Below are 27,606 nucleotides of genomic sequence, written 5' to 3' on the forward strand. Positions count from 1 at the left end.
ATCATTAATAAGTCGCTGAGTGGTCTGTGCATGTTGTTGTGGTTTCGACGGTTTGACGGATGTCTACGGAACGGGAGCTGGGAAAACAAGGATCCCCAAAGTTCCATCACGGTAAACTCGCAAATGTTTTAGGTATTCCTTTCAGCAAGATTCCTTTCAGACGTTCTAACAGAGCCCGAATCAAATCGCCTTTGCTGAGGGTTTCCACACTGCTGCATCTTCAAAGCCGTATACGGCTCTGCAGAACCACAAATGACTGTTGCGAGATAAGCATTACAGATTAAGTACATAGGTAAATATTATGAATCGTCTTATCACTTGGAATCATACCCTATCACTTTTGTGTATTTGATACTTTTTGGCCAGAGGGCTACAAGGACTGCTTAGTTTTTCATTCTCACTTTCATAATTTTCTTTTTAAAAGGGTTTATAAATTATTTTGTTGTTGCGAAGGTCATTATCTCTCTCGAAAAGTACAACAGGAGTATGTTCGAGGGTTGTATTTCAATTTGGTTTTGGTTTGTTGTTGTTGGTGTTCCTTTGAATGGTGCACAATAGCAGCTTTGTCCTGCAATGGAGAACAGATCGACTCCTACAAGTTGTTTCCAAATCCAACGAGATATCACAATTCACAAGGGCTGCGTCTACTGAGTAAACGCCCGCCTTTGAGAGCTTGGGCCTTTGCAGGCAAGGCTGGTACAATATTGCTGCTACTTTCAGGTGCATCGTGTTAAAGACATATTAGGTGGGTGCGAAGTAAGGAGAACCAAATGAGTGGGTAAGTTCCCGCAATTCCTTTCCCTTTTATCGGGCTTTGACCTGCGGTTCTAGTGGGTTGTGACTACTTACTCCAATTCACTTCTTGTCAAGCAAACAAAATACACGAAACAAATACCCATGGTCCTCACCATTAAAGGCTTATTATAGTGTCCTATCTTATCCTTAATGTCTATGTTTTGATGTTTGAATGCAATTATGTTACTTCTTTACACAGTATAAACTTGTAACTTAAAATGTTAACAGGAGAGAATATCTTCAGGCTGCCAACGATTTCTGTCATAGTGGCAGGAAGTAGATTTGCCTTCATTTAAATTTGCTCCGTGCGAGACTCCTTGTGCATAAAATGGTTCTGGTCCTTCCAGTTAGTAAAACTTGCATGAAAGTATATGTAGATGGCCTAAATGTTACTTTGCGCAGTTTCTCTTTGTGTGCTTTGTTAGTCCTCATTCTTTATTTCTCTGGTTGGCCTTTCGTTTTTCCTATCTTCCCTTCTGGTTGTCCTTCTCTCCACTTGTGCCTGGACCCCTCTCATCCATGTCTACTCTTCAGAAAACACTATCTATGGACATCTCACCTTCCACGACACCTCCCCTTAGTCATCCATCCACCATCAATCTTGTTGAAAATGTAATTTCAACTGCGCAACAGTTGAGCCGTGTAGCAACATTAAGACAATAACCGTGCACTTCACCAAGGATCGAGGCATAAGACATCGTCGATGAGCGATCGCCGATATCGCTTCGGCGTGTCGCATCGGCGCTTTCAAAAAGGGGGCAGGACCTTTCGCACATATATACTTGCGATCCGATAACTGGACCTGACGGTTATATAATGCTTTGCTATATATTTTTTCAGTTTTGCTAGCGGCCATTTTCCCGTGTTTTCAATGTTTTCCAAGCTTAAGTTAAAATCCATCACAACGGTGGATATCGCATCGGCGGGTTGCAAATCGCATATGGTCAGGGCCTTACCTCCGCTCTGATTTCCCGATGCGATGTGCTGGACCCGATAGAATCCCAAATCTCCCGTGCATATACTTTCAAGTCCGGTTTCCGCCTGCGATAGTGTAACGGCATGTATACGTGAGTTTTGCTGCCGTTTACTTCAGTAAAGTAATCAATGGTATTTACTCCGGTTGGTAGAATATAAGTAAAAGACTTTCAGTTTTAATGTTTTTTCTATGCACAGAGGTATGGCAAATTAAAAGATAGGTATGGTCATTTTGAAAAAATTATACGCAATATAAACTTGTGTGCATTTTATTTTTTTTGGTTGATTCTTTGACCATGTATTATATATGAAATGTAATGGTAAGAACACATAGCAGTGAAAAATATGAAGTTGAAGTGAAACTAGAACAGGGCAAGCAATGTTTTGAGTACTGGAAGTTTTTTTTTTGTAATACGCAAAGTGCATAATGTGAATTTTTATTACAGCAGTATATGTAAAAGTCTGTTTTTATAGCAGAAAATGTAAATGAGATTTTCACACACAGCAGTGTAAAATCTCAGGAGACAGAGTAATATTTTGTTGTTGAAATATTTTTTTTTGGTGAATCCCTCTGAGTGAAAAAGGATGAATTTTGTATCAGGAATTTTACTTTAATGAATACAAATCTCTTTATCGGTGTGTAATACTCTGTTCTCAGAAATAAATTAAAGCTTCCCTGTGCTAAGATCCTGGAGAGAAACAGAGCATTGTCTCTGTGTTCAATTTATTTTGTTTTTGGGATTTTAACAGAAAAATCCCCAACAGTGGTATCAGAGCTGAGTTCCAGGCTCTTTGAAGGTGTCAAAGAAGCTGAAGGAAGGTTCCTTTTGTTGCAGCAGTAAATCCTCTCCAGCAAAGTGAAGCCTCAGGCAAAAGAATCCAGGTATTCCTCAAAGTTTTTTTTGTGTGTAGCTGCTGAAGAAACAATCAGTATTTCAAATACACAGTCAAATATTTGAAGCATAGTTTAGAGTGCAAGGAATGGCCAGCACCAACACTAGTATGAGTATGTTTAATACCCAGCTCCCACAGTTTAATGGGAAAAACTATGACTATTGGGCAATAACCATGAGAGCCCTATTTGCCTCACAAGATTTATGGGAACTTGTTGAATATGGGTTTGAAGAACCAGCAAATGAAAATGAGTTTAACAGCTTAACTCAGGAAGAAAAAGATCTATTGAAGAGCAATAGGAAGAAGGATTCAAAAGCCCTTGTATTTTTGTATCAAGCACTGGACCAGAGTGTGTTTCCAAGGATAGCAGCAGCCAAGACATCCAAAGAAGCATGGAAAACTCTCAAGACAGCCTATCAAGGCATGGAGAGAGTGAAGACAACAAAACTATAGTTGTTGAGGAAAGATTTTGAGAATCTAAGCATGAAGGAGTCAAACAATATTGACTCATTCTTCACACATGTAATTGGTCTGGTCACACAGATAAGGACTCATGGAGAGACTCTTGAAGAAAGGAGGATTGTGGAGAAAATATTGAGAGTCCTACCCTCAAGGTTCCATGTGATTGTCACCACCATAGAAGAGACAAAGGATCTCTCAAACTTTTCAGTTGATGAACTTCATGCATCACTGATAACTCATGAGCAGAGGTTGAGTAGAAATGAAAACTCATCTCTAGAGCAAGCCCTCAAGACCCAGATGTCCTTTGGAAGAGGAAGAGGTCAAGGCAGAGGAAAGAAGAGAGGAAGAGGTAGAAGCCAGAACAGAGGTGGAAGGAACAGTCCAACAAATGCTCAAGGAAGAGGCAGCAATCCAAATCAGAACCAAGGTCAAGGTAGCAGCCAACAAAGAGGACAACATCATGCTCAAGGACAAAGGTATGAATAATCCAATTTCCAATGTTATTACTGTAAAAAATATGGGCATTATGCAAATGAATGTAGGAAGAAGCAACATGATATGAATAATAGATCTAGTGCAAATATCACTAGAGAAAATATTAGCCAAGATAATGTGTTGTTAGCTTGTAATATGGTTGAAACAAAGAGTGATGATATATGATTTCTAGATTCCGGTTGTAGCAACCATATGACAGGAAACATAGCCCTATTTTATGCTTTAGATCAAAATGTGAAATCACAAGTCACACTTGGAACTGATAGCAAAATTTCTGTTATGGGAAAAGGAGAGGTAAAAATATTTACAAAGAAAGGTGAAAGGAAAACCATAGCAGATGTCTATTATGTTCCTGGAATGAGGTGTAACCTCTTAAGTATTGGACAACTTGTTCAAAAGGGGTACAATGTTTTCTTTGAGAATGATGTATGCACCATCATGGATAGAGCACCCAGCAAACGATGTATTGCTGAAGTGAAGATGACAAGGAACATAATGTTCCCTCTCAGAATAAGGGCAGATTTGAAAAACAAAGAAGAAATTGCAGCAGTTACCCAAGAGGCTTTCCAAAGCCAACCAAAGGATGAAAATTGGTTGTGGCACTTGAGATTTGGACATCTCAAATTTGGAGGTCTTAACTTGCTGACCAGAAAAGGAATGGTAAGGGGATTACCATTGATAGAGAAATTGGATAGCCTTTGTGAAGGTTGTATCTTGGGGAAACAACACAGAGAAAGTTTTCCATCAGGGAAAAGCATAAGGGCAAAAGCACCCTTAGAGATTGTCCACTCAGATTTATGTGGACCGATGCAAAATCCATCATTAGCAGGAAGCCAATATTTTCTAACATTTATTGATGATTTCACAAGAAAGACTTGGGTTTATTTCTTGAAGAACAAAAGTGAAGTGTTTGAAAAATTTCGAAATTTCAAAGCACTTGTGGAAAATCAAAGCGGACTGCGCATCAAAGTTTTGAGAACAGACAGAGGAGGTGAGTATATCTCCAAAGAATTCCTACGGTTTTGTAGAGAAAATGGAATACACAAACAGTTTACAGCAAGGTACACTCCGCAGCAAAATGGAGTTGCTGAAAGGAAGAATAGAACCATCATGGATATGGCGAGGAGCATGTTAAAGGCAAAGCATTTGCCAAATGATTATTGGGCTGAAGCTGTACACTGTGTAGTATATATCTTGAATAGGTGTCCAACAAGAGCAGTCATGAACAAAGTGCCGGAAGAATCATGGAGCGGGAGAAAGCAAGGAGTCACCCACATGAAAGATTTTGGGTGTGTGGCTTATGCACACATTCCAGATCAGCTAAGGAAGAAGTTGGACAGCAAAGGGGAGAAATGTATTTTCATTGGATACAGTGAAGAATCCAAAGCTTACATGTTGTATATCCCATCTACCAAGAAGTTTTTTGTGAGCAGAGATGTTCAATTCATTGAGGAGGAAGCTTGGGATGGAAGCATAGAGAAAACAGTGAATGTTAAAAACTGTTTGTCTCATGATGAAGATGATGACGAGATGGCTGAAATACATCCCCAAACAGCAACGCCAATACAAGGACAGCAAGGGACACCCTTGAGGATAAATGAGAGTGCTTCTCCAAGCACACCACAAGAAGGAAATTCAAGTGCGTCCTCAAGCACTTGCACACCAAATGAAAGAGGTAAGAAGTTTAGAAATCTAAGTGACTTTTATGATGAAGGTATGAATTCATTATTTGCCTTATATTGTCATGTTGATGACCCTATTCATTTTGAAGATGCAATTAAAGATAAGAAATGGATAGAAGCTATGGATGAGGAGATGAATGCCATAGAAAGAAACAAGACATGGGATTTAGTTGAGCTACCAAAAGGTAAAGAAGTCATTGGAGTCAAATGGGTCTATAAGACCAAGTGCAATGCTAAAGGAAAAATTGAAAGACACAAGGCAAGGCTGGTTGTCAAGGGATACAAGCAACAGTATGGGAGAGATTATGAGGAGACTTTCGCACCGGTTGCAAGAATGGAAACCGTGAGAGCAGTGCTGTCCATAGCAGCACAAAACAAATGGAAAGTTTACCATATCGACATGAAGTCAGCCTTCCTAAATGGAGTGTTAAAGGAGGAGGTTTACATTGAATAGCCTCTAGGCTATGAGAAGAAAGGCCAAGGGCACAAAATGTGCAGATTGAAGAAAGCTCTTTATGGGTTGAAGCAAGCACCAAGAGCATGGTACAGTAGCATAGATTCCTATCTACTGGAAAATGAATTTGACAAATGTGAGGGAGAACCCACCATCTACATCAAAGAAAAGGATGGTAAAATTTTAATTGTAGTGTTGTATGTTGATGATGTGATTTTTACAGGTAATGATAACTACCTCATTGAAAATTTCAAATCAGTCATGAAAGAAGAATTTGAAATGACTGACATGGGTTTGCTGAGATACTTCTTAGAAATAGAAGTAGATCAAAATGAAAATGGGATTTTTATCTCACAAGAAAAATATGTAAATGAAGTGTTGGGCAGATTTAATATGCAAGAGTGCAAGGCAGCAATCACTCCCACGGTAATGGGATTAAAACTCAACAAAGAGGACAGCAACAAGGATTTTGATCCTAGCTTGTATAAGAGCATAGTTGGGAGCCTTATGTATTTAACTGCAACTAGGCCTGATATAATGTTTGCTGTTAGTTTGATTTCCAGATTCATGGAGAGGCCAAAAGAGGCACATTGGCAGGCAGCAAAAAGAATTCTGAGGTATGTCAAAGGTACTAAAATGTTTGGAATTTTATATTCTACTTCAGAATGTTCAGATTTAGTTGGATACACTGATAGTGATTGGGCTGGAAGTGGAGATGATCGGAAAAGCACATCTGGTTATGTTTTTCACATGGGTTCAGGAGCCATTTCATGGGCTTCTAAGAAACAACCTATCGTGGCGTTGTCTACAGCAGAGGCTGAATATGTGGCAGCTACAGCAGCAGCATGTCAAGCAGTTTGGATGAGAAGAATGTTAAGGAGCCTAGGCCAAGAGCAAGCAAAAGCAACAGTGATTTTTTGTGACAATAGCTCAGCTATTGCATTATCAAAGAATTCAGTGTTTCATAAGAGAACGAAACACATTGACACAAGGTTTCATTACATCAGAGAATTGGTAAGCAGTGGAGAAATCACTTTACAACATTGCAGGACTCAGGAACAGGTTGCAGACATTTTGACAAAGCCATTGGATCAGAAAAGCTTTGAATTTTTGAGGAAGTGTTTGGGTATGACTGAATGCCCAACAGTTGAAATTAAAGGGGAGTGTTGAAAATGTAATTTCAACTGCGCAACAGTTGAGCCGTGCAGCAGCATTAAGACAATAACCGTGCGCTTCACCAAGGATCGGGGCACAAGACATCGCCGATGAGCGATCGCCGATATCGCATCGGTGTGTCGCATCGGCGCTTTCAAAAAGGGGGCAGGACCTTTCGCACATATATACTTGCGATCCGATAACCGGACCCGACGGTTATATAATGCTCTGCTGTATATTTTTTCAGTTCCGCCAGCGGCCATTTTCCCGTGTTTTCAATGTTTTCCAAGCTTAAGTTAAAATCCATCACATCGGTGGATATCGCATCGGCGGGTCGCAAATCGCATATGGTCAGGGCCTTACCTCCGCTCCGATTTCCCGATGCGATGTGCCAGACCCGATAGAATCCCAAATCTCCCGTGCATATACTTTCAAGTCCGGTTTCCACCTGCGATAGTGTAACGGCATGTATACGTGAGTTTTGCCGCCGTTTACTTCAGTAAAGTAATCAATGGTATTTACTCCGGTTGGTAGAATATAGGTAAAAGACTTTCAATTTTAATGTTTTTTTTATGCACGGAGGTATGGCAAATTAAAAGATAGGTATGGTCATTTTGTTAAAAATATACGCAATGTAAACTTGTGTGCATTTTTTTTGGTTGATTCGTTGACCATGTATTATATATGAAATGTAATGGTAAGAACGCATAGCAGTGAAAAGATGAAGTTGAAGTGAAACTAGAACAGGGAAAGTAATGTTTTGAGTGCTGGAAATTTTTTTTTGTAATATGCAAAGTGCATAATGTGAATTTTTATTACAGCAGTATATGTAAAAGTCTGTTTTTACAGCAGCAAATGTAAATGAGATTTTCACACACAGCAGTGTAAAATCTCAGGAGGAGACAGAGTAATATTTTGTTGTTGAAATATTTTTTTTTGGTGAATCCCTCTGAGTGAAAGAGGATGAATTTTGTATCAGGAATTTTACTTTAATGAATACAAATCTCTTTATGGGTGTGTAATACTCTGTTCTCAGAAATAAATTAAAGCTTCCCTGTGCTAAGATCCTGGAGAGAAACAGAGCATTGTCTTTGTGTTCAGTTTATTTTGTTTTTGGGATTTTAACAGAAAAATCCCCAACAAATCCTGATTCTCTGAACCACCAGTCGACTTCTTCTCCACAGGCGGGTAGAAATTTATTGGCTCCAATGTATACTAGTTGTACCATGTCTGCAACATGCTTGTTTCTATCCTGAATAGTCGGGACACATCGATCGTCAAGTTCTTCCCCTCCTTGCGGCGCAACGACCATGTTCTTTAAAGCCAGTTCGACATGGTTGAGAGAGTCGTCAAGATACTAAGATGCTAATATGATTGGCTCCCTACGCATGAATCCAGTTCTTTTTTATTACCCAACCTTACTCTGGAAGCTTGTTCTGCTTATCAGTTGTGGGGCTACACTGATGGATGGCTCACAACCCATTGAAATGGTCAAATTCACACGCTTTAGCGCCTACCTATTTCATGTGCGGGGTTCACTTATTTCCCATTCGTTAAGACCGTCGCATAGCAGTTCTTAGGATCTCTTTTGTCTCGTTCCTGTAGCACCAAGCTAAGCTTAAAATGAAAATCTTTCGAATTGGAGCCCCTTTGACGAGAGGACCATTCAAGGTTGGGTCAACTTCATGCTCTCTGGGTGCTTCAAAAAATAGAATTCGTTAAAAACTTCCCTGATCGTGCTAGTATGTGGGGTTTCAACCCATCATAACAAGAGAAGATATTGCATGCTCTGGTCTGTCGTACTTGTACCCACAAAGCACTTCATGAATCATAAAGTGGTATAGGGCATCGAACGGTCGGTAGGGTAATAAGTGAAGGGGCAAGGTTGGTGGATCATCTGGCCTTAAAAAGAGAAGGCATCACAATGGAATGGATCATCCACTAAGTACCTCTGCCCATATTCTAGTTGCTTCTACTGGTGGTGCTAGCTCTTCTACAACTACTGTAGTTGGTTCTGTACCTGCTATTGTACCCGGAACTGAGCAAAGGTATGATGTTGTTGATGGTGCTACTCAAGGATATGCTTAATATGCTAATGTTGATGGTATCTATGCTACCTATGTTATTGGATATGATGCTGACTTTGTTGGTTCAATTTCTCTACTCCTTCCACACTCCTTGTAGTAATGCCTGCTAAGTACATCACATTGTGCAAGGTGCACCAAGTTTTGGCTTTGCATTACATTTCATTCAAAATTAAATCAGAATAATGATTATCCAGTGATCTTGATCCAAGATGGCCAATTAGTGTATCCTGGAGTTAAATTTATTGATTAGGGTCTGTTGTTGATGTTGCGACTAAGGTAATGCAACAAATAGAAAAGCTCAGTTTTGAATTTTGTATCAAGTTTCAAGTTCAGAAGTGTGGAAATTAGTCATGCTTAAAACCATGCCATTTTTATTTTATAAGAACAACTAACTTGCTACAACCATTAGAACCTTATAGACCTAAAACCATGCCATTTTTTATGAGAAAAACTAACTGTGCTACTGCCATTAGTAACCTTATAAACCTATGGCAGTAACCTTATAAACCTATATCATTATTTTTTCAGTGGTGTACTTTTCTAAAGTTCTTGAATTTCTTATAATCACAACTACTTTCTTTTCTTCTGAGTTGTAGATTTTAGGTTTCCCAGAGCATTTTTATCATTTCTTTGGCTGCATGTGGGGATTTTATTCTAGTGTAGACTTTGAGTGCTGAAGTTTCCTTTACCTGAGCTGGTTTCTTTGGCTGCATGTGGGGATTTTATTCTAGTGTAGACTTTGAGTTCTGAACTTTCCTTTACTTGAGTTGGTTGGAGCAGGTACTATGGGCAGGGTTTGACAAGTTAGAACTTGGGGAAGGCAATCTTCAATGTGTTCTATTGCTTAGCTATGTTAGATATTAAAGAAGCAAACAATGTACAGGAGATGGTGTCAAAGAGGGATAGTGCAGTGGCATTCCTGCAAATACAATCAACGTCACTTACCTCAAAGGCATCCAAGAGGCAATTTGAAGCTCACAAGTTATTATTGTTGATAGTTAAAGATACAAATTCTGAATATGGATTTGGGATTGTGAATATTCAGGTGGTATTTATGTCGAAACCATTTCATTCACACCGGTGCCTTATGCAGTAAGTTTCCTTATGTGAACATATGCCTTGCACTCAATGGCACTCAAGGCAGGGACTTGCTGCCACGCAGCCCTCCTGGTTTATATTTAAAATTTGAAGAACTCGTTCTGATCAGTAATTATTATTCATTTGCGTATTGTAAATTTATAGAATGTATAGTAAATTTTAGAATAGGTTTATTCTTCTCGTCCTTATATTATTATTGTAATTATATATATATATATATATATATATATATATATATATTTTGTAATTATATATATATATATAATTGTAATGATTAATATATTTTGAAATTACAATGGGTTTGTTGGATTTTAATCAATCTGAATGATTATTTAGATTTTTTTAAATTTTATGTTTTTTTTGGAAAAAAATGTTTCTTATCTTTACGAAATGATTATAAAATAGATAAATGTTTCTTATCTTTACCAAATGATTATAATAAAATAGATATTTTGAATTTGTAATTTAATTTGAAAATATATGCAAACAAACTCAATTTATGAAAAAAATATTTTTGATATTTAATTTTATAAATGTCACAAAGATAATAGATTCTTGAATATGATTGAAAAGTAAGAACAATGAGGATTTTGTGGTGAGCAGTTTTTTCCACGAGAGCAACTCAAAACCAGCGAATAATACTAGTCTATATGTTGGCTGTTTCATCAATACAGAAACAAATGGTGACGGTTGTATATTCGTTCAGTATCTGCCACTGGATATGCTTCTCTCTGTCACAACAATTTAGAACAGTATCATGCTTATATGTAAATTATGCTGCGATAATGTGTTTCTGGCTCTTGGTTTCCCCTGAGTCACAATTAGTATCTGATATTTTCTGGAAATTCCAGCATCCGGAAAGATGATATATGTATAGTTACTTCCAATATAATATAAATATCAGGTTTTTTTTCATACTGAAAAAAACTCAAAAGCAGCGACGTCTATGTCTGTGAAAAGGTTGTCGGTGGCTGGACTGGTCTCTATGCCAGTGGTAGGCGCTCTAGGATTATGAAGGGGACGAGGGTCCTGCCTCATTTGAATAATTAACAAGATGATTGAAGCTGTAGTTCAGCGAAGAAAACTAATAATTCATGCTGTAAGAGAACATTTCCAGTTTAGCTTTTGTGAGTTTATGATGGGGTTGGAACCCCATTATTTATGTAACTCCGGTTGTGACTTGAGAATTTTATCCCAGTTGTGGATTGGATTGGTCTGACAACGTCTTAGTATTTTATTAGGGTTTTTATAGATTACTTATTTGATTAGACCTCTTAGTATTTATTAGGGTTTTTATAGGTTATTTATTTGATTAGAATTTTGCTGGTCTTTTTATTCATTAAAATTCTGGATTCAAAATCAACCGTTTGCTTTTATAATGGAACTAATAAATTAGACCTCTTAGTATTTTTAGGGTTTTTATAGATTATTTATTTGATTAGAATTTTGTTGGTCTTTTTATTCATTAAAATTCTGGATTCAAAATCAACAATTTGCTTTTATAATGGAACTAATAAATTGAAATTATAATCAAGTTAAAAATGATTGAAATTTTATTTAAATACACCATTTATTTAAATCATGTTATTCTCAAACATTATCTATTTAAACGTTTTTTTAAAAAGTATTATAAGGATTTCATTAATCCTAGCATTAAATTCCAAATTCCAAAGGCTACTTCTAATTGATAAGCACTTCTAAACAATAGGTTCTAAACAATTGGAAGCGCTATTTGCCAAGCCCAGTGATGGTTATTTTATCTTGGTCGATGTTTTGGACGCCCATGTTTGTGGTCGAGGTAAACGTTTTCGACACAGTTGCAGGGACCATTTTAGTGTTCGTGTTTTAGGGACTATTTTAGCGTTCGTGTTTATGTTATATAGCGAATAGTCCCACCCACAACCACATTCGGGTGTTGTTTTTTGTTTTTTCACCACCGGTTGGTTTTTGCCAAATTTGGGCTTTGGGTTGTAATTAACAGATGGAATGATGTTTTTTTGTTTATATGTTTTTCACTTTATTTTTTTGAAAGTAAATTTTGTCCCAAAATTTAGTATAGATTTTAGAAATAAAAATAATGAGTTTAAGATATTTAATTTGCAAAAATCAAGTATTTTAATTTAATTTTATGGTCTTGAATAGACAACAAGAAATCACAATTTCACTAGAAATTGTATTGCTATATTCATCTATTAATTAGAGTAGGCCAAATGTTAAAGACTCATAAATGGTACACAACATAAGATAATCTGAGATGCATTTTATTCACAAATATTAACATATTAATACATTGTCTTATGATCCTATGGTATCTTGAATTGAAATAATTGTTCATATTTTCACAGGGGCTTCACTTGGGGAGCAATATCATACCACTCGTGTGTTCATATTGCAAGATATATATTGAGGAAAAAACAACATAATATATTGGGGGATATATAGGCGATAAAAGGTTTTTATATTGGTAGGTATACAAAATGGATCTCAAAGTTAATGAAAAAATATAAAGAGGTATAAAAAAATGTTAATGAAAAAATGGATATCTACAATATCGAGTGAAAGTAGGGTTTTTTAAATTGGGAAGGTGTATTGGGTTCATGTTGGTAGGCTGTTAAATAATGTGATTTTTAGAGGTATTTTCCAATATGTAGTCAAATTAAAGGTATTGTTTAAAATACCACGAATATATTTGATATGTCATAGGTTCATTGAGTGAAGCCCCATGCATATTTTACACTATAACCCTTAGCAGATTAGTTGTCCAACATTCCCCCTTTAATCCCAAGGGGTATATATGATTCCAAGAAGAGAGCTAAAATACAAAAAATGCAAAAAGTGGATAGCAACAATTGGCTAAATGTGCTTTCAGAAATGATGGTATAAGGTGGGAGAACTCAACGTCTCAACCAACGGTGGTTTAAGGATGACCACCAACACTAGAACATTTTGCTCTGAAACCAGCTCATAAAAAGATAGAAAAGATAGATGAACGTCTTAGAAATAAGCCTCTTTGAGGGGGCAACCTCCTTTACATTACACAAATGAACAATTCTTGGATGATACAAACGACAAGACCTCCTTCCTATATATAGGAGTCTAAAGGGTCATAATATAATCAGAACCAACATAACAATAATAATGTAAGGGCACAATAATAACAATAGTGGGCTTCTATGTGACACAATAATAACAATATGCGGACTACATGGGCACAACAGTATAATAAGGGGGTTGTACTAATAACAATAAGGGGTTACACTAGTAGTATAGGGACCTAACATGGCCCTCTCCTTCAAAAAGTATTGTCTCCAACACTTGAGTAGTTCTTGATGCTTATGTATAAATTCTTGTCCTCCCATGTGGAATCTTCAGTGGGTAAGTTCTTCCACTTAATGAGATGCTCTAAAATTGATATATTTCGTAGCTTTGGATTTCTCAGTTCTGTGACTGCTTCAAGTTCCAATATGATATGTCCTTCCTTGTCAGGTTCTTGCAATACTGTTTGAACTGGGATCTTCTGCAGCTTTTGAATGAGTTCCCACTCCTTCGGGCATATGGATATATGTAAGGCCTGATGTTTGGAGGAACATTTCATGGAATCAAATGAATAGCATGATCATGATCATGAATAGGTGGGAGGCCTTTGGGAGTCTCAAATACCTTAGAATGATTGTCCAAAACATTTTGGAGATCTAGAGAAATACATGATTTCAATGTGGGATCCTGTAGTGAACAGAATTGTGCAATTACACCACGTTGTTCTTTATTTAGAAGCTTTGTCATGCTGTTAGAGTTGATTATATTTCTAGATTTTCCTTCGATGCCCCTCAATTCAACTTCCTTTCCTTTCCAAAAAAAATTTCAAGAAAAGTTCATGAAAATTAAAAGCTATTATACCCAAAGATTGTAGCCATTGGACTCCTAGTAAAACATTAGCACCACCCATTGGAATGGAAAGTATTGGACTATTCAATACATATTCTCCCATGGATAGCTTGATATTATGGCACTTTCGAGAGCAATTTATGGTTCCTCCACTTGCAACCATCACTTGACACTCCGGTGCTTTATATAGGAAGCAATTCAATTCCTTGGTTATCTTGCAATCAATAAAATTATGGGTACTGCCTGAATCAATCAACACTCTTACCTTTTTCTTCTTGATATGTCCTTCTATCTTGATAGTTTAAGGAGTGATAATTTTTTCCAATGCATTACAAGATATGGTCGAATTGATTTCTTGTGACTTGATGTGATATTTCAATTCTTGAACATTTTTCTTCTTGATATGTCCTTCTATATTGATAGTTTAAGGAGTGGTAATTCAGTCGTATGCATTACAAGATATGGTTGGATTCATTTCTTCTTTCTTCTTGTGATCTTTCACTTCTTGAACCTTTTTCTTCTTGATATGTCCTTCTACCTTGAGAGTTTTAGGAGTGGTAATTCTTTCCAATGATTTACAAGATATGGTTGGATTCATTTCTTCTTTCTCTGGGGTTGGTTCCTGGTGTATATACTCTTCTCTTGACATTTGTTGATACTTTTCTTCCTCCTCTCCACAATCAATGTAAAATAATTTCTTCTCAGCACACTTATGACCTTTAATTTATTTGTTATCACAATTGTAACAAAGCTCTTTTTCTCTTTTTTCTTCCAATTATTGTGGTGTAACCCTTGTAGGTTGTGGAACGCTAGGAGAAGCAACACTTCCATCTTTATAGTTGTGAAGGGTAGACTTCCTTGTTTCCATAATTTTTCTTTCCACTTTGTAACAAAGCCTTTTTCTCTTTTTCCTTCCAATTGTTGTGGTGTTGCTCTAAAGAAGGTGTTGCTCTTTATATCCTCATTTCCTCCGTGGAAATTGACCACGTAACAAGTGGTTTACAAGAGCAAAGCCCTTTATACCATAAAAATTGATCCGGTTCTAAATATGAAGATTCAATACATACCTTTTGTAATGGTGGTACACCATGTAGATCAAAATATTGCTCCATTTGTAGTATCCAATTTACTGGATCCTTTTTTCTTGATTTTAGGAGCTCGATCTTGAAATGAATGTAACTCTGTACTTTCAAATTTCAAAGTTCTGAAATTGTCTCCTGCAGTATCCCTTTGAGTCCTCTTTCTAACCCCACACGTCTGATCATAATTTGATTCTCCAAGAAAGCATTATTCCCAATCCTAAGATGACCTAATTATATAATGTTTCAGTAGAGTGAAATTGTACAACGTGCCATGTGTCACTGTTTCAACCTTCAGATCTGAAAACTATGCACAAAAAACTATAGTCCGTCCTCTTTCTGTATTTTCTTACAAAATTTCAATTTGTCGCTCAGAGAGAAATTTATGACGATTTTACCAAGGTCACCTGTTTAGGATGTAATTCAGAAGTCTGCAAAAACCCTAACTTCCTCAAATCATATATCCGAAAATATAGCGAGACAAGATTTAAAATTTGGACTTGAGATTCAGAATGATTTCTTCTCAAATGGGTTTTTTCTTTAGCTTTTGAAACTTCGTAGCGAAAAGGTTATGGCAAAAATACCACGATGACCGATTTTAGATGAAATTTTGGAGCTTGCAAAAACCTTAACTTCCACATATCATATCTCCGAAAATATAGCGAGACATGATCTTAAATTTGGACATGTGGTTCAGCAAGATTTCTTCTCAAATGGTTTTTTTTTAGCTTCTGAAACGTCGCAGAAGAAAAGGTATACCGAAAATACTACGATGACTTGTTTGGAGGAGCGAAACCTAGAATCCAAAGCTCTGATACCAAATGTTCTGAAATGAGGTTACAAAATGATAGAAAAGATAGATGAATGCCTTAGAAATAAGCCTCTTCAAGGGGGAAACCTCTTTTACATTACACAAATGAACAATTCTTGGATGATGCAAATGACAAGACCTCCATTTTATATATAGGAGTCTAAGGGGTCATAATATAATCATAGCCGACATAACAATAATAATGTAATGGAACAATAATAACAATAGTGGGCTTCTATGGGGCACAATAATAACAATATGGGGACTACATGGGCACAACAATATAATAAGGGGTGTGTACTGATAACAATAAGGGGTTATAGTAGTAGTATAGGGACCTAACATATATAGTGCAGTTCCTGGAACAATTCCAAATATAGCTAGAAGTTGAAGTGTTCTACTAAAAGAAGTACCCCCTATTGCTTTGAAAATCGAGACCATTGAGGTTTCAACCTGGAACGTTGGATGAAATTCCTAGAATAGTTTAAAATCTGGCTAGAAGTTGAAATCTTATGCTAGAGGAAGTGTTCCCTAATGTTCTAGAAAGGGAGACCATTGAAGCCTCAACCTAGAGTGGTTTAAGAAAGGCAACCAACCAAAGCATGTTCATGTGACATTGTTTTATCTCTAGCTACAACTATTAATCTATGTATGGTTGACTCTGACTATAGGCTTAGGCAGCAAGCTCAGGCTAGGAATCAACTCTGCTTGATTTATACTTGAAGCTCGTACATGACCATTAATTTTCTCCCTATCAAATACAAGGTGAGAAGAATCCAACAATATGAAACTAGATTGACTTGGAGTAGTATGGAATTTAAGAAGAAAAATCCTCATTTTACCCAATACAAGTTTTACTTTTATTTTTAACAACTTCTTCCTAATGTCTGAAGATGAGCTTGGGAAGTGTATCCTAAAATTCTACATCTACATGCAAATTTTCTCTTACACTGGGAACTGAATCAACCTCAACTTCAATAAATGTACAATTTCTTGTTTGTAAGTTTTTGTGGATGTCATAATTTGAAAAATTTATTTTCGGAGTTTTATCCACAGTAATAATTTTCAATCGATGTTTCAATTTGACACCAGGACCCATCATTAAGATGTAAAATTGTCTGATTAGTTTCTATCTGCTAATGGGAGTCTGTTTAAACCTCAAATAGAGGATTGTTATGAACAAAAACTGGTTCAGAATGAGTTTTTTTTTGGTAACTCATCTTGTTGTAGTTGTGATTCGAGTTCTAAAAGCTCAATAATTTTTTGTGCATTTTGTAGACAAGTTATAATAATATTAACAAGAGAGGCTTTGTTGGTTTTCATTGTGCCATTAGTAATATATTGAATCAAAGTTTCTAGGAACTCTAATACTTCATCAATTAGAGCCATTTTCTCAACACAAAAATCAAGGCTCAACAATCCTAGAGGAAGTTGTAGGAAGACTAGATAAGCCCCAACTATTGAAGATTCCAAAAATGAAGAATACCAATTGTGTATCAAACTATCATTAAATATATAATGTAGGCATAAATGTCTTTGGTATATTGGAACAAGTCAAATGCCACTACATAGAACTAGAGCATGGCACATATGTCTGTTGGGATAAAATATTTATAGCATGATTAGAACAACACACCAGGATGGAGATTTAAACATCAAATAGTTTTTCAACTACCTTGAATAATTTAGTGTTGTGACCCAGAGACTTCACACCATTCCTTAGGTCATTGGTTCAAATCCAACAGGTTGGACTAGACTTCACTATGGTGTCCGAAATATTGATGTCAATCCCTAATAGATTCATGTCGGGTTCACCTACAAACCATCAATGTCGGGCTAGAAGGATGTTGAATGTATCCACTCAACATCCTAGAGGGTTTTGTGCACCAGGAAAACAATTTGAGACAACAAAAACTACACCAAGTTCCCCAAATACTCAACATTCACCAAGATTGAAGATTCTTTCTCACCATTACGGAATACTTTAATCTCCTTCAAGCATTGAGGTCCCTATGGTGTGCTTGCCCATGAGAGAAACACTTAATCGAAGGAAGCTATCCCACTGCAACCACGATGATGTCTTCCTATATGAATTATTTCTCGACTTTATGATCATCAATAGCATCAACATTACACATTGGGTGACAATTAGGGACTGTAATGACAAATTTCAAAGTTATATGTGAAGAAACTGCAAAATCATGACCAAGAGAAAGTGTAGGTATTCAATATTGTAGAACACAATTCAAAGCTTGTGAGAGAAATATGACCTAAATAAGATATCATAAGGTATATAAGTGAAGGAATCCAACGAGAAGTTCACACATTGTGTATATTTGTGGGTTACCAGATAGAGCAAGGATACCAGCAATCCACACCATAGGATGTATGAAACTTGATGCACTAGGGTTTCAAGGCAAGATCATGACTTTATTATGAGATAAGGGTGTCCAACACAAGAGGAAAGAGTTTTTTTGTTTGGCAGGTAGATCCAAAGTAGGGAATGGTCTGGGAGGCGTTAATAAAAGCACAAAGTGTCAATTCTGTAGTGTTAGGGTTCTACAGAAAATAGAGAGAGATGCATAAATGCTTATGCCAACATATTTGACGGGTTGAGAAAATAGGATTTATTACACAATAGCGTAAAAAAATGCCTACCTTGAGAATGCCCTGGAAACCTAAAATTAGGACCTTGAGAATGCGAGAGCGTAGGCAACTTAAACTAAGCAAATTGTGGACTTGTAGCTTTGATACCATGTTAAGCACTCACAAATGATAGACAATATTAATGTAAACATGGGATGCATTTTATTCACAATGATTTACATATTAATACATTGTCTTATGACCCTCGGTTTTCATATTCCAAGTGGTACTCCAATGACTGTTCATATTTCACTCCATAACCCTTAGCGAATTAGGTGTCCAACGCCAATAAAAGCTCTAATTACAACTTTACACAATTGCATATTCCATGTTACTCACTAAACTACTTTTGGTTTGAAACTAGATTGATTGAATTGTAATTAACTTAATACTTTTCCTTATGTTTAGTATGCTTTTATGGTGCCTTTTTTACAATTAATTTAAAATGTATTAAATTAGTAATTAACATTTAAGTTCAAAATTTTAATCATTTATATTCTTCTTTATTGAAATTATATTTACGTGGATAGTGTTGTCTACTTTAAAATAAAGTTTCCATAATTTTAATAATTTACATTAATTGTTAGGTGGATGATAGGGATTCAACCTCCATGGAATATTATAGAATATTTATATTAGTATACATAAACCAATTTTTTTGATTTATCTCTAAAGTAATTATGGTTTTTTTACTCTTTTAATTAAATTTATTAATTAAAAAAAATGTCACACAAACAAGTGACATGAAGTGAGTTATGGTTTTTAGAGCATATGATATTGATAAGCCATGGTATTGGCCTATGGTATTGTAACAAAGCCTATTTATTGATTAAAAATATCCATGGTAAATTGGGGGTAAATCTTCATGGTTATTTTTTTAATGTATATATGCTTAAGTTATATATTAATTATTTTTATAACTAGCAATTGCATCCCATGTTGCAAAAGAAACACCATAAGATAGTAACGTAGGAAAGTGTAGCATTAAACTGTTACTCTTCCATGATGACAGTGAAAGTGTCACCTACATGATTTGGAGGGAAAATAATGGATGTGGTTGATACTCAAAACCAATTCAACAATTTCAAACATGGTGAAAGCAGACAAAAGAATAAGAACTTTGTTTCTCTATTGCATAAGTCAAATAAAAAACAAAAGAGAAAAACACAAAAAATGAGTAAATTGAAATCATAATGCATAGGCGCGGTGGACAAAACTACAGCCCACATCTTCCCAAATAGGCGCTCCCACCGGAAACAGGCCACTTCTTCCCCAATAGGCGGGTCCCGCGGACAGACAAATAAGGACTAGACAGGAGACCTCACCAGGAAACCTAGAACCTTGAACCCTCGACCTAGACCCTTGACCCTTGACCCTAGAACTTAGATCTCAACCCATACGAAATCACTTACCGCTACCGAACAGGAGTTGCAATTTGGGCTTTTGCAAGTTTTCGTAAACATGTTTCTCTACATTTGCAGATGAAATTTCTATTAAACTTATTATCATACATTAATGTGTTTAAGTCAAAAGAATGTAAAATAATTACAATTATTTTTTTTCAAACATTTTAATTTCTATTAAACTTACGAGCATACATTAATGTGTTTAACTCGAAAAAATAGAATTTAAACTAAATAGATCTATATGTATTTAACGAGAAAAAATCTAAACAAAATTAAAGATATCTAATTAAGCTAAGGCTATTTCTTTATTGAGCTATGTGTATAAGAGAGATATGTAATTTTTTACATATGATATTAAAATAATTTCATATTTATTTTATATATATAAAGATATGAATATAGATATAGGTATGAAGTGAGTACAAATAAAAAAATCCTTATATTATTGATATTTTTTTATTTTCCACCCATAAAATAGTCTAATTCCTTCAACATAAGGTACATAAAATTGAAAAATTTTAATAACAAAAACATAATTTAATGTTGACCATTTTATATGATATAAAATAATTAAAAATAAAAAAATATTCTAATTAAAATATTCTAATGTTATGTTAAGATGTATAATTATTTTCGTGCTTAACATGTAGTTTACACACACAAAAACAACTTATATATGTTATAACTATTAAACTATCATGTATAGTAAGGCATGAAATCCCTCCAAATTACAAAACATGTAGTTTACACACACAAAAACAACTTATATATGTTATAACTATTAAACTATCATGTATAGTAAGGCATGAAATCCCTCCAGATTACAAAACCTCCCTAGTTTTTCTAATATGAAAATAATGTTTTAGAGTTTTTAATCTAAATTTAATATAAATGCAAACAATAGTCACTTATTTGTATGGAAACTTGAATGACATATTTTCATTTTTTTTTTTTTAATCCCAAATTCTAATACATAATTACACTTAGATAAAACTTGACCCCTCCCTTCATGTGATAAATCTAAAGTTAATATAAATGCAAACACTAGTTATTCACTACTCATTTGTTTGGAATCTTGAACGTCATATTTTCAACTTTTTCATTCTTTCTATACCATTTTTTCATTCTATAGCAAATTCTCATACATACACTAGTTATTCACTACTCATTTGTTTGGAAACTTGAATGCCATATTTTCAACCTTTTCATTCCTTCTATACCAAAATGTCATACATAAAATTAGTTACTAGGAAAGAAATGTATTGCATAAGATTATAGGATGAAAAAATAAACTTAGTCACTAGGAAAGAAATGTACTACATAAGGTTATAAGATGAACAAATTAAGTATGAGATGTAATGAATGTATGGATTGAGTGAGATTATTTTTAAATGTATAGTATATTTTTTTAATTTTTCCATATGATTGTTTATAAGGAAAGGATACGTGTTGTGTAGTATAAATGTAAAATTTATTACATAATTATATTTAAAAAAAAATATTTGTGACACTATAATTTCTTATATTTCTTTAGATATATTTTACTCCATATAATGTTATATATACATGTTCATAATAAAGATCACATACCTACTTCTAATTAGTAATATTTTTATTAGGTGACTAGGATGAACCGAAAAAACTATAATGAAATGCTATGACAAACCAACTAATCTACACCTCGTGAGTTAATCAATAAAATATTATCTTCATCACTTTTAAAAAATTATAGAATTCTAATTAATTATTTTAGTAAAAATATAATCTTTTTTATAATTATTATCATGATCACCATTAAATATTTATATAATTTTAAGGAAAATATGATATATATTTTTAATAAAATCCATCGTTTTTATAATAATTAAAGATAAAAATTATAAAATTAACATTTTACTATTTATTATTAAAAAAATCCCATGTTAAAACAAATTTTTATATTCATATAATTAATATCCCATATATTTCAAGGCTTTGTCTACCGACACCACAAATTTGCCTCAATGGTAGATTTCTTGCCAAAATCGGAAATTTTTTTTTTCAAAAAATCAAAATGTTGTATTTTTTTATTTTTATTTGAATATGGTGGAAATGTATTTAGCACCATCAAAAGGCCCTTGGGAAACCCAAAATCTTAATGTTTGATAGATGTAACCTAGATTTTCAAAAATTTCTACTAGATCCATTATTTTTCAGGGTAATTCGTGGGCTATTTAGACTACGATATATTTTAATATTGACATCAATGAGATCATATCCCAGGAAGTCTATACCTGGTAAAAATGTCCATAGATAGTCTACTATCCTACAAAGCCAAGTTGATCTCCTACATTACAATGAAGATTTATATATAGTTGATTGTATCATAATTACATGGATTTAGAGATCAATAAATTGATTGCAAGAACTTGCTGCTACTGATAGAATTATATTCTTACCATGACACTACAATTGACGATCTTTAAAAAAGATGAGAAAATTTGTCATTTCACTCATCCATAACACACCCTAACCCTATAGGTATATATTTGCAACATAACACCAAGAAGTTCCTAAGTTATCTCCTACTAATATGTTAAATTGATGAACACTACTTCTATAATTTTAAATGATTTTCTTGATGTTGCAACACTATCTACTCTTTCATGTTGACATACTTTCTTACTCCCATTGTACTGAATAACTTTTCCTCAACTATCAATTCTAAGGAATCCCATTAATGGAGGAACGTGTATAGGCCCACTTGACTTTTCTCACATCTTCACTATCACTTAGATACTTATTTTGGCACCCTTATGCATTTACTCTATCGGGTTTCTAAGGTGTAAAACAAAGGTAAGATAAATAACTAGTGCATGTAATACACTTCAATATATTAAACTTATCCTATTCTTATGATGAATATAAATTTTTACATCTTCTTCTCGGTGTGAAGAAGATCACATCATATTCTTGACTGAGCATGTGAGTATATGGTCAAGAGGACCCGAGCTGAAAACACAAACTAGAAATGACCCATTCCAATGTTTACATTAATATTTATGATGAAATATAATCATATATCAGTGTTGGTGTAACTAAATGAAACTATGAATACAATACCCATAATGCCATAAATTGTGCATTTCAATATTTACTGGAAAATAGGATTTCAAAGCATATTTTTACATAATGACTTCTTCACTGAGGTCCTTGGGTTTCTTCTACATGCATAAACCATGTTGAAACCTTTGGACTACCAATTTCCATAGTTTCTAGGCTATGACAACAATTTCAATTTGTTTTTGATTTCTTTTATATTGCTATTCATATAGTGAGGTTCATGTTGAGTTCCCTGCATAGAGGAATGGCACCTTTATCCGCTAACTAATAGGGCATTAAGTGAACAATATTTGTGTACATGTATATATCTTACTCATAGCCACTCTTGTGTTCCTATAACTTGTTGTCATAGGCCTGCAATGTCATCACATGACCGTCCACAATGCACACCAATAACTCCAACACAACCATAATCGTATACGATGTCAAATCCTAATTTTATACTTAAGAACTATGAGGTTTATCTCATGCCTAAGGACATCATTGTCCAAAAATATATTTAGTTGATTAATTAACAACAACATGGAATAAATACAAAAAGTTTGCAACATCACATCTATGACTACTATAATAGTATCACTATAGGTTACACACAACAAAAATGAGTAATTTGTGGACAATCCTGAGTGCCCTCACTAGATTTAAGTCCAAAATTCATCTAGCTTGAAATAAGAGAATGAAAACAAAGCATTTACTAAGCAAGCAACTCTTAATTTTTCAGTAATATTTGTAGCTCAGTCTAATATCATTAGACAACCACATTCATTAGGTTTAACTACAAATAAACATTATAGTACTAATCAAAATTTTGTATCTGGTGTATGTCATGTTGACAGATTCATGTTCATGGGTCCATGCCATAATGACAATCTTATATCCATTAATCGCTCAATTTTTGCAGTGAAATTTAAATTCACACGAATCCCTTACAATCTTGTAGCCTTATACGGACAATCATCATCCAGTGTAATCTTTATTGTTTCCATTGTTAATATGTTAAGGTTGCATTAAATCTTTGAGAATTCTAAATATAAAAATAATATTTTGATAGTAAAAATGGATGAACCTAGTCTTAGAAGAGCTCAATGCTTACACTCAGGTATTCTAAGCTAGAGGTAACACATTTATTGCAACAATATCAAAAGGAATGGTATACTTTCTTCCATAGGTATTTAATGTTTAATCTAGTCAATCTCAAACAGATATCATTGCAGACATGCTTATAGTTTTTCATGGATTAGGTGGTATGTATCAACAAGATCTTATATGAAGTCTTTGAGCTCTATAGGACCAAGATTCGTTGTTCCTATATATATATATATATATATATATATATATATATATGTATATATATATATATATATATATATATATATATATAGATATACTTACAAAATGTGAATCTTGGGAACTATTGAGGCTCTTCCCCAATAACACCGCCATAAGGAAACTCATGTACTTCACTTCCATATTTAACTTCATGGAACAAAACACTAGTGAAAATCTCTAGTGCAGGCCCATCAAGAAATTTTAACCCTACTGGAATCTTATGATAATGAGGACAATATAGGCAGTCCATTCATACAACTACCACATACTATAAATAGGCCAAAGGGTTTTCCAATGAAGCGATCTATGCATTCTCTTCACGCAGATCGAATCTTAGCACTAAGGATTCATTAGATTGAATCTTAACACTAAGGAGTCATCATAACATAAAATGCCATCATAGTAACTTTGGTGTTCAAAAACCATCAATCACTTAATTATATTTATCTAAACATCAACAATTTGACAAGAGTCACCATATAGGTAACACTCGAGGAAATGTGTATCAATTTCATAGTAGAACTATATATGCAATAACTTATACAAAGGATATAAAAATATGTCATAAGAAATGCAACTACTATAGCAACTACTCACAGTCCTTAATGATATACTCAAAGTTATTCCACGATACTAAGCAAGTGTCTAAAGAAGCCATCATCACTTCCAAAATCACATATTTAAACATACAAGTAAGCTGTAAAAAATGATTTTGTTTCATAAATTTTAATAGAATCATGTGCACAAATCTAAGATATAGTTCTTAAACTCTAAAGCCTCTTGCTGATTGAAAGCATACTAAACTAATAATATATAGCTGAAGAGAAATAGTTTTAAAAACTCTTGGCACAATTGTTACATAATAAGTTGATGCACAACTTGTATAGTAGTAAATGCGAGCTTGCAATACGTCCAAATAAAAAAACTGAACTAAATATTGTCCCCTGGTTTTCAATGCATTTACGTAATTAAAATAAAGCCATGAATTTTTTAAGACTACTTCATTGAATATTAGAAGCACCATTGTTGACAGTAGAGTGCATATTGTAGAAAATCCTATAGATTCACAAGCTCATGCAATGTACTAAAGAAAAAGACAAGAATCTACTTCTACTTTCAACTAGTGGAAGCCAATAGATCGATGAAAACAATATGAAAAAGAAGAAGGTAAATGAGTGACACATAACAAAAGATGTATCTAGGGAAATCCATTGCTCAAAACCCCATTGTCTGTATTACATATATAAGAAATATGAGCTAAGATACAAAGCTTGTTCTCACTAGAACAATTCTGCACAAGTAAGCTCAACTCTCTCAACTCACAAGCTATCTCTTGGCGAAGACCTAGCCAATTTTGTAGCTCTCCAAGATCCTAATCTCTTACATTAATTCATAGGATGAATAGCCCATATTTAAAGGGAATTCATGCTTCCAAAACCGTGCAATCCAAACACATGATCAATCTCTGATGCATGCATGATATTTACACTCCATTAAATAATAGGACATAGTACACTATGCATGAGTTTCTCATGAGAGAATATTAAGTTAACTCAAGTAGCACTAGTGGATGCATTAGTGCACCAACCAACTGTTAGTCCTTTATTATTTCCAAGAAAAATTTAGAACTATTTTAACTGAACTTAACTCAGTAAACTGAGTGATCTAATTTCCAACTCAATTTAAACTCATACTGGACCCCTAAAGCTTAGAGAGAACATATACATGACTATAGAGAGACTTCCAACTCGAAATTCTTAAGCTAATTACATTAATTAAACTTAATTAACAATTTACAAGTTGCTATGAGAATAGAATTCGATTTTAATTCTCAATTTAGTTCAAGGAAAAATTAAACTAGAATTTATTGTTGCCATTTCTCAACATATATTCCCAAATTCCCCTATTTAACATCACTTCTTGCAGAGATATTGGAAATTTGGCACCACCAAGGTCTAGATAAAACTACATATCTACTAAGAATTTCACAACCTGGCACCCTGGTGTTCTACCTTAAGCTGATACCATTCACAATGTTCATTTCACATTCAGCTATCAATGGAATACTATTGATATGTATTCAGACACCTATAACATAGCCTGCAATCTTCAAAACCGAAACATGCCCAATTAACTAATACAAATATGCCAATTCCCAAAGTATCACAATACCACGCTATGAAATGATTGTTCATTTGCATGCCAACCTAGGAACACTATGAAGTATGGAACTTTGTTCCATTAACCATATTTTGTCTACCTTTTCTAACTTTGTTCCCAACTCCTAAGTCAATCCCTTCAATTAAATACCTTGATCATTATGCAGTAAATTTCTTTCACCATTAGCTAACAATATCGAGACAAAATGAGTCAACAATTTATGAATGGAAACAACTATAAACGTGTCACAAACATCAACTGGTTTGCAATATCAATTTATTATATTGATATCAATGCTTGTCAACTATTATTAACATAAAAACTGAAAGGTTTACTTAACAAATAATAAAATAACTTGTCATCAACATAAAAATGAAATAATTAGTCAAAAAATAATAAAATAACTTGTGCATAAGTTTAAACCATACCAATCCTTTCTCTTTGTGACATAGATTGTACTCTCCTCTACCAGAGTCAACTTGCAACATATATATAGAGTGGTCCAATGTTCTCCAACTAGGGTAAGTGAAGATATAATAAATAGAAAACAAAGAAGCATCAATATATCCATGAAACCTTTTATCTCAGGTAGGTAAATTTCAAATTATGAGATATATGACCTTCAATAAGTTAAACATCAGAATTTATAGATTTCCCAATCATATGAAACTCCTTCCTTTAGTGGCACATAGGATGGTCCAAATATTTGGGAATAATTAAAAATAATGTTCTCACTTTGTCCTGAGGATGAACGACATTAGTTGGTTTGAAACGTCAACCAAATCCTAACAATGTGATTAATCTAAAACACTGATATCTAAATCTTCTTAAGCTTCTCAAAAAGGAAAAATAGAAAGAAAATAATAAAAATAAAATATACCATTAAGAGAGAAGTGATGTTTAATCATCTCATCCATCCTTCCTCTAAAATTGTTTTTGTGCGGGAATATAGTTGATATTCATGCAGTCCAATGACTTGTATCAACTACATTGTGCTTGGAGACCAGCCAAGAAGTTATGACTACATGACATAGACTACACGTTGCTTGGAGACCAACCAAGCGATTACGACTACATGACAATGCTTGGAA

Source organism: Pinus tabuliformis, chromosome 6 (genome assembly GCF_031772625.1).
Source record: "Pinus tabuliformis cultivar Carrire ecotype Pingquan chromosome 6, CPIR1, whole genome shotgun sequence".
Taxonomy (NCBI): Eukaryota; Viridiplantae; Streptophyta; class Pinopsida; order Pinales; family Pinaceae; genus Pinus; species Pinus tabuliformis.